The sequence below is a fragment of the Centruroides sculpturatus genome, unplaced genomic scaffold (assembly GCF_000671375.1).
Source record: "Centruroides sculpturatus isolate CEXI.00-Female unplaced genomic scaffold, Cexi_2.0 scaffold19, whole genome shotgun sequence".
Lineage (NCBI taxonomy): Eukaryota > Metazoa > Arthropoda > Arachnida > Scorpiones > Buthidae > Centruroides > Centruroides sculpturatus.
In genome coordinates this window covers 866,308-873,235 of record NW_019386694.1, presented here as the reverse complement: position 1 = coordinate 873,235, position 6,928 = coordinate 866,308, and positions in this window count along the sequence as shown.

Here is a 6,928-nt window from a genome sequence, read left to right as displayed (position 1 = left end):
ATAAATCTAATATTTGATATCAACCTTATTGATATCAGGTGCTCTTACTAGCGTAATTAATACCTTTGGGTGTTGTCGAGAACACCTAGAGGCATTAATTACTTTAAGCATCTATCCAAAAGGTGCCAAAGTTTAACCATTGCAGACTAGAATTTAGTATCTAAGGACAATATTTCTCAATCTTTGGTTAATCTGCAATACTGGATTTTAGCCTGAGGACAACTACAGACATTAATTATTTTATACATAATGGATTTGACTTTAACCAATTCAAACTGAATTATATAATTCAACATTAATACGGCTTTGTACTAAATCAGAATTAGGTATTTTTATCTTTAAAAAAAAGTAAATAATTAGTCTATTTTATAAGCAGTTTAACTATTTAAGAGATATTCAAGCTCTAAACGGCGAGTCTATTTTTTTTCAATTTTAATATAAATAATTAAAATTTAATTATATTTCATTGTGATTAATGATTATATATTATAATATATAATTGATTTTTCCGTATCGACTGATAGGAATTGATCTTCGTAGTTAAACTATTAAATTTTAATATTAATCCTTAGGTCCGTAGAGATATAATATACAATAATCCTCTAACAGTAATCTTTATGCTCTGCAGTATTCTGAAACAGTCAATGAGATCAATAAACAAGTTAAAAATAGCTGAAGGGAGTATTAAGTTTCAAAAGTTAGATTTCTTCTTTCTCCCTTCGTTATCTAACTATCTTTATTGGAAGAGAAAGTGTTTTATTCTTTCAATTTCAGCGAATTTATACTAAAATACACCGAATAAAAAATACAATATAGTTAATACTTCTCAATACTTTAAAAAATCTAGAAAAAATATATATTTTATTATAAAGCATCAAAAAAATGAAGTTATTAGCGTTGAGACTGTAAGTGATATGTTTTCTCAGAGGATGCTACATTTATATAATATTTTCTTTCCTGAATAATATCATAAGTACTTATCTCCCATTGATCTTTAGATCCTACAAATATCAAACACCCTTAAAGGTCGGCGGTGTCTCTAAGGTTTATATCAACCATCTAAATATATATATATATATATATATATATTAAATAAAACTCGAATTTTACCTTAGAAAATACAGAAATTTCATAGATTTAAAGTGTAGTAATAGCATTTTACAAATGTTTTTTGTAAATTAATTTTTAAGACTTTTAAATTATTCTATTAATCCTTTAAATATAAAATTATAATTAATTTTTTTTGTAAAAATAATTAAAATTTTGCATTAGTTTTTAAAATTTTAATCTTCTTACAGATGATGTGTATCGAAAATTTAAAAAATGATTTAAAAAATATATACGTGGAATAAAATGGCTAGTTGTTTATAATTAAAAGTAATTACGGTTAAACAAAAGAAATGAGAGAAAATTTTGTTTAAACTAAAAGAGAATTAGAGATTTAAAAAGAAAAAATGTTGTTATTCTTTCCAGTTCGGCTATTTTCTAAGGTGTTTTTTGCATATTTCACAAATGGACAAAATAGAGAATAGCTGAAGATAAGATCTTGTCTGTAACAAATTGGAAAAAACGGTTGGATTTTACTTCAGGTAAAAGAATTTAGGAGATAATAAATAAAAATTGTATAAAGAAGAAAGAAAAAATACAATAAAGACGACGAAGCGAAAAGTCAACTTTATTAGAAGATGCTGATTTCGAGTCTTGTAACTAACAAGAAGAGAATTTGGAAAAAGAGAAAATTCTTTCTATTCTTTCTTTAGGAAAGAAAGTTCATAACAAATACAGAAAATATAAATCTAGAAAATGGCAAATAAAAAATAAAAATTATTCTTTTATTAATCAATTTAATAGCATTAAATGTGGCAGTATTTATAGATAATGCCACATATTCGATTCTTAAATCAATTATATTTTAAGATAAAAAAAAATAAATATATTTAATAGGAAAAAGTAAAGTATTTAGCGATATAATAAATACTACTTTAGTGTTATCTTTAAAGATAATTAAAATCTACAAAACGATAGTTTAAACCTCGTGCATCGACATTTGATAAAGTGGAGGAAGGAGAATTCGTTCAGTAAGATTAAGAGCATTCAATCTAAAAACATTAAAATTACAATATTGATGTTTTGGATCTTATAAATCGTTTTGTCAGGATCATTTTTATTCTTTTCTTCGATAAATATATTCCGAAGATTTGGTGTTGTTTAAAATTTCAATCAAGCAAAGATTTGTCGTTTTCTAAGACTTATGGTAAATCAAAAAACGAAATACAAAACTCCCATCTTTTCTGATTTATCGATGAAACGATTATGGGAATTAGAGACTCTAAGCTTCTAAGATTCTATCACTAGCATTTTTCACAGGATACATAAATATGTAAGAATTGTAAAACTTGTTTAAATTTAAAACAAGAATGTCAGTATGTGATATAAATAATCCTAACTCAGGGGTCTCCAAACTTTTTTGACTGTCGACCCCTTCAACGCTTCTTCAACCTTTTCTTTTCGTTTCTTTTTCTTTTTTTTTTTGCTAAAGTTAATAATAATGAGCAATTATTTATTGTAACATCGTCACAATGTTGGGCTTCAATTTTTTTATCATGTTTTTAATTTATTTAACTTAAAATATATACTCTCCACTACGAATTAGTAATGGCTTGCTCCTGTACATCATACTTTTCTTTTAACAATAGAGTCGTGCTAGTCATCTAACACTTTTCAGGGGAGAATTTTTAATTGAAATAACGTGACTTTCGGTGTAAATCGGAAGTTTTTATATAGTTAATCGGGGCGCTTTCTGCCCATAAGGTTTCCATATCTGGTCTCGTCTTTCAGCTATCTAACTCTGTTCTCAAGATTGAGGAAAGACAGACAGACGGACGACAGTAGTAATTTATATGTCTATAATTTTTTTTCAAATTGCAGCCCAATAATAATAATTAGTATTAGTAATAGTAACAATAATAGTATTATTACAAATAAATCTGGTGAATCAATATTAATCTAAACACCATTTTTATAGAAAAGATCTTAGTGTGCAAATTTACATTCTGAACTGTCATATGCATAACTCATTAAACTAATAATTTTAAGATGAATCGTTTTCAATTGACCCCCGAAAATGCCCTATCGATATAGAACACTTTGGAGGCGGATCCTAATTAACAGATCTAGAATTATGTAATGTATGTGTATTGGGATGGGATCGAAAGATGAAAACTCAAAATTTTACGCACGAAAAAGAATATGTTATGAAACATTCATATTATCATCTATAGCAATAAGTATAGTACAGGGCATAGATATATTAAATATAAGCTCTAAGATCAGTGGTTTATCTTGCATTTGTGCTAATATATACACTCTATTGTTTGTTTTAATAGCATATACTGATTATGAATAAAACAGCATATTTTTTATTTCATAGAGTATTAATACTGTAATTTATAGCTCCTTTTTTCATTGAGAGCTCAAGGTATATATCCATGGTGGGCTTAGCAAGGAAGGGGTACACAAGAGTATTATTTATACCAGGGCTGGTTAAACTTTGTCACGACAGGGACTCTTATAGACTCTTACTGCAATTCCTGTATATTTTAATTTTAATAATTAAGTATACATAAATAACTATCCACTATATAAAAATACAGTGGGTGATCGGTTAACGAACATAATCCGTTCCAAGACTTTGTTCGCTATCCGAATTGTTCGTTAACCGATTATGAATTTACCATAGGTTTGTATGGGAATTTGATTAATTCGTTCTGGAGACACCCCAAAATAAAAAAATACTGTATATACTTTCTTACTACGTTTATTTATATGTAATAATAAAAATACATATATACACAGAATGTGCATTTTTATTAGTTATGGTTTTTTGTTTGTGGGGGTTAAATAATCTGTCTAATGTCGATTGCTTTTCTCTCTTCTTCGGGATTTTTCAGAAGTAATTAATAGCATTGTAATTGTAGAGATCCCCAAGCCTATTAACCTCAACCTGGTTTGTATGCCATTCTAAGACCGTTGATCTGACATCCCCCATTTCTTCAAAAGATCTTTAATTAATAGCAGATATCGGCATTAATCCTCTTTTTCAGAATAAAACATATNAATATATAGCTTTTAATTATAAATTAATTATAAGAAATAATCTAACAAAGGTGTTCTTACTGAACAAAGATTGTAACAAGAGGAAAATTAATAAAGTATAATAATTCAATGTTCATTTTTTGTTTAATTATATTAAAAAGTAATATAAAACATTGATTTTTTAATATTATTAGATGTTTAATTATATAATATAATATGTAAAAAGCCAATATATAAATCAATATCACTTGAAGAAATATCAAAGGTTATCAAAAATCAATATCATATCACTAAGAGATCGATAAAAAAAATCAAGTAGTTTATATAAAAATAAAGGAATATTTTAATTAATTTTTTAATATTAAATTTTTAAGAAAAATTATATAATCAACAAAGATAATGTAATCAGTAATTAAAGCTTTGCATCAAAATATGAAGGGATAACGACGAAATACGATATTTAAATATGATACTCATTATCTCTTCTTTTTGGATACTTCTAGACACGTGAATGAGCTTAAAATAAATTATAAATTAAATATATTATACATAACGTTAAAAGTTTAATTATAATTTATGTTGTAGTCGTATACAAAATGTTTTATAGGGAAGTCCATTGCAAGGGATGTAAGAGGATTGATATTTATAAAAATATTTCTGATAGATTAATATTATTAAAGAAAAGTTGATGGATGTTTGTAAAATACTCGACTCTTGGCTATTGATATAGCAACATATGAAAGAAATCTTTAAAATAATCCATCTCAGAGGAGAGTTTTGATGTTATTGGAAAGCATAATTTTTTACAAAGATAGATATACCATTTTAAGTTGACAAGTAACAAAGACGCAGATAAAATAGATGAGAAAAAAAGAGTTTCGTCATTTCATATCCCATCCATGGAAAGAATTTAATGGAAGAGGATATGATGGGTTTGGCAGATAAATCAGGAAAAATCCCTTCTTATCCATAACATCCTGAGATAGAAACTCAGAGGAAGATAAGTTAATGGACTCCGGAGGATTTAACTAGACTTTAAAATTTTGGAGAATTGGAAATTCTCATTAAATTAATTTTCTATCGATCCATTTCGTGAAAGGAGAATTTTAATTAAGTTGTAAATTAATATTCATAAGCGTTCGATTTATATCATAAACGTTATTAAATATAGAAGTGATATAATACTTTTTTACGGAAATTAAATTATGATTTTCATGATTAATTTTAATTCAACAATCTAATGAATTTTATCTTCATTTTCTTTCAACATAAGTCGCGGTGATAATTATTATTTGAATCATTAAGAAGAGTTTTAACGTCTTATCATAGTTCTAGTTAATGAAATAAATGCAATTTTCGACGCCGTCACTTCTAAAAATTGATAACAATTAAATTATCTCATTAAGAGTTATATTATTTTAATATTTAAATAAAGCAGAGATTATCTCATTCTTTATTAATAACATTTTAAATTATAGTAGAAAAATCTGAGTAAGTAATTAGAATTTTCTCATGAACTGCTTCATTTGATATCGTACTGTTAAATTTATAAACATGCATATCAAATGATACAGGTATTAATTTATGATAAACTAAACTAGAATTATCAATAATAAACGCAAGTTTAGAGATTAAAATCTGTTTGTTTATAACTTTTGTCCTAGTAAATAGCTTAACAGCAACTAAAAATTTACGATAAGCAAGAGGAGGATCAATGTTATCCATACAGATGCGTGTCATCACAAGTAAGTTCTTACAATAATTTAATGACTAATTAAGATATATTCATCAAAAACAAAAGTTTTAAAAGGTTTTCTTTATTGTTTAGATATTCGTGAATGTGATACAGAATAGGCATTAATATTGTTGATTTATTATTGTATACAGCCGGATGGTATTACGATAGCTGATAGCATTGATGTGGACATTCACGATATCATGGTGCATCATTAATCGTGACAGATGACATCATTATGGTATCACGACCTCACTACACTCCGGTTAATACCATATTACCGTTAACATAAACAAAATATCGACCCGAACATCTTTGAAAGGTTGAAAATGGCTAAATATAATAAATGGTGATGATCCGCTTGAGTGGGTGTTTAAAAGTTGAATTTTGATGCTTTAGAAAGTAGTGAACAGTAAAAATATGAGTAGGAAGATTTAAATAAATTGAAATTTTCTGTAGAAACTTTTTAAATGTTTAAATCTCATCAACAAGTTCGGAAATGAGCCAAAGTTTGAAGATTTCTTGAACATCACTGTCAAACAAAATTCTAAATGTTTTAATGAGTGTCAGCTCGTATCATGATCATTAATTAACTGGTACTAATGATAATAAACACATTTATTCACTAATATTACTCTTTAAACTTTATTATCCTTAACATAAACAAAATGTTGACTTGAATATCGTCGAAAGAATGAAAATGGTTGAATCTGATAAATGATAATTTGATTGAATAGATTTATTTTTTATTTTAAAAAAGCAGTCACAACAAAAAACCTGAGAGAGTTTTGTGAAATATTCCATAATTTCAGTCCCATAAACAGGCTTTCAGCTATGTCAAATAAATTTTGCAGGTTTGTCAGACATCACTTAAGAAAAATTTTAAAAGTTTTAATTAATTCAAGCTCGTATCACGTTGCTTAATTATCGAACATCAATATGAATTAATATATTTATTCATTATGCTCTCGTTAATACCGTAATTAGCATTTAATATAAACAAAATATCATCTTTGAAAGGATAAAAACTGCTGCTTGATAAATGATGAAAAAGCAGCTGAAAAGCTATTATACAAAAAACAAATTTTAATATTTTAT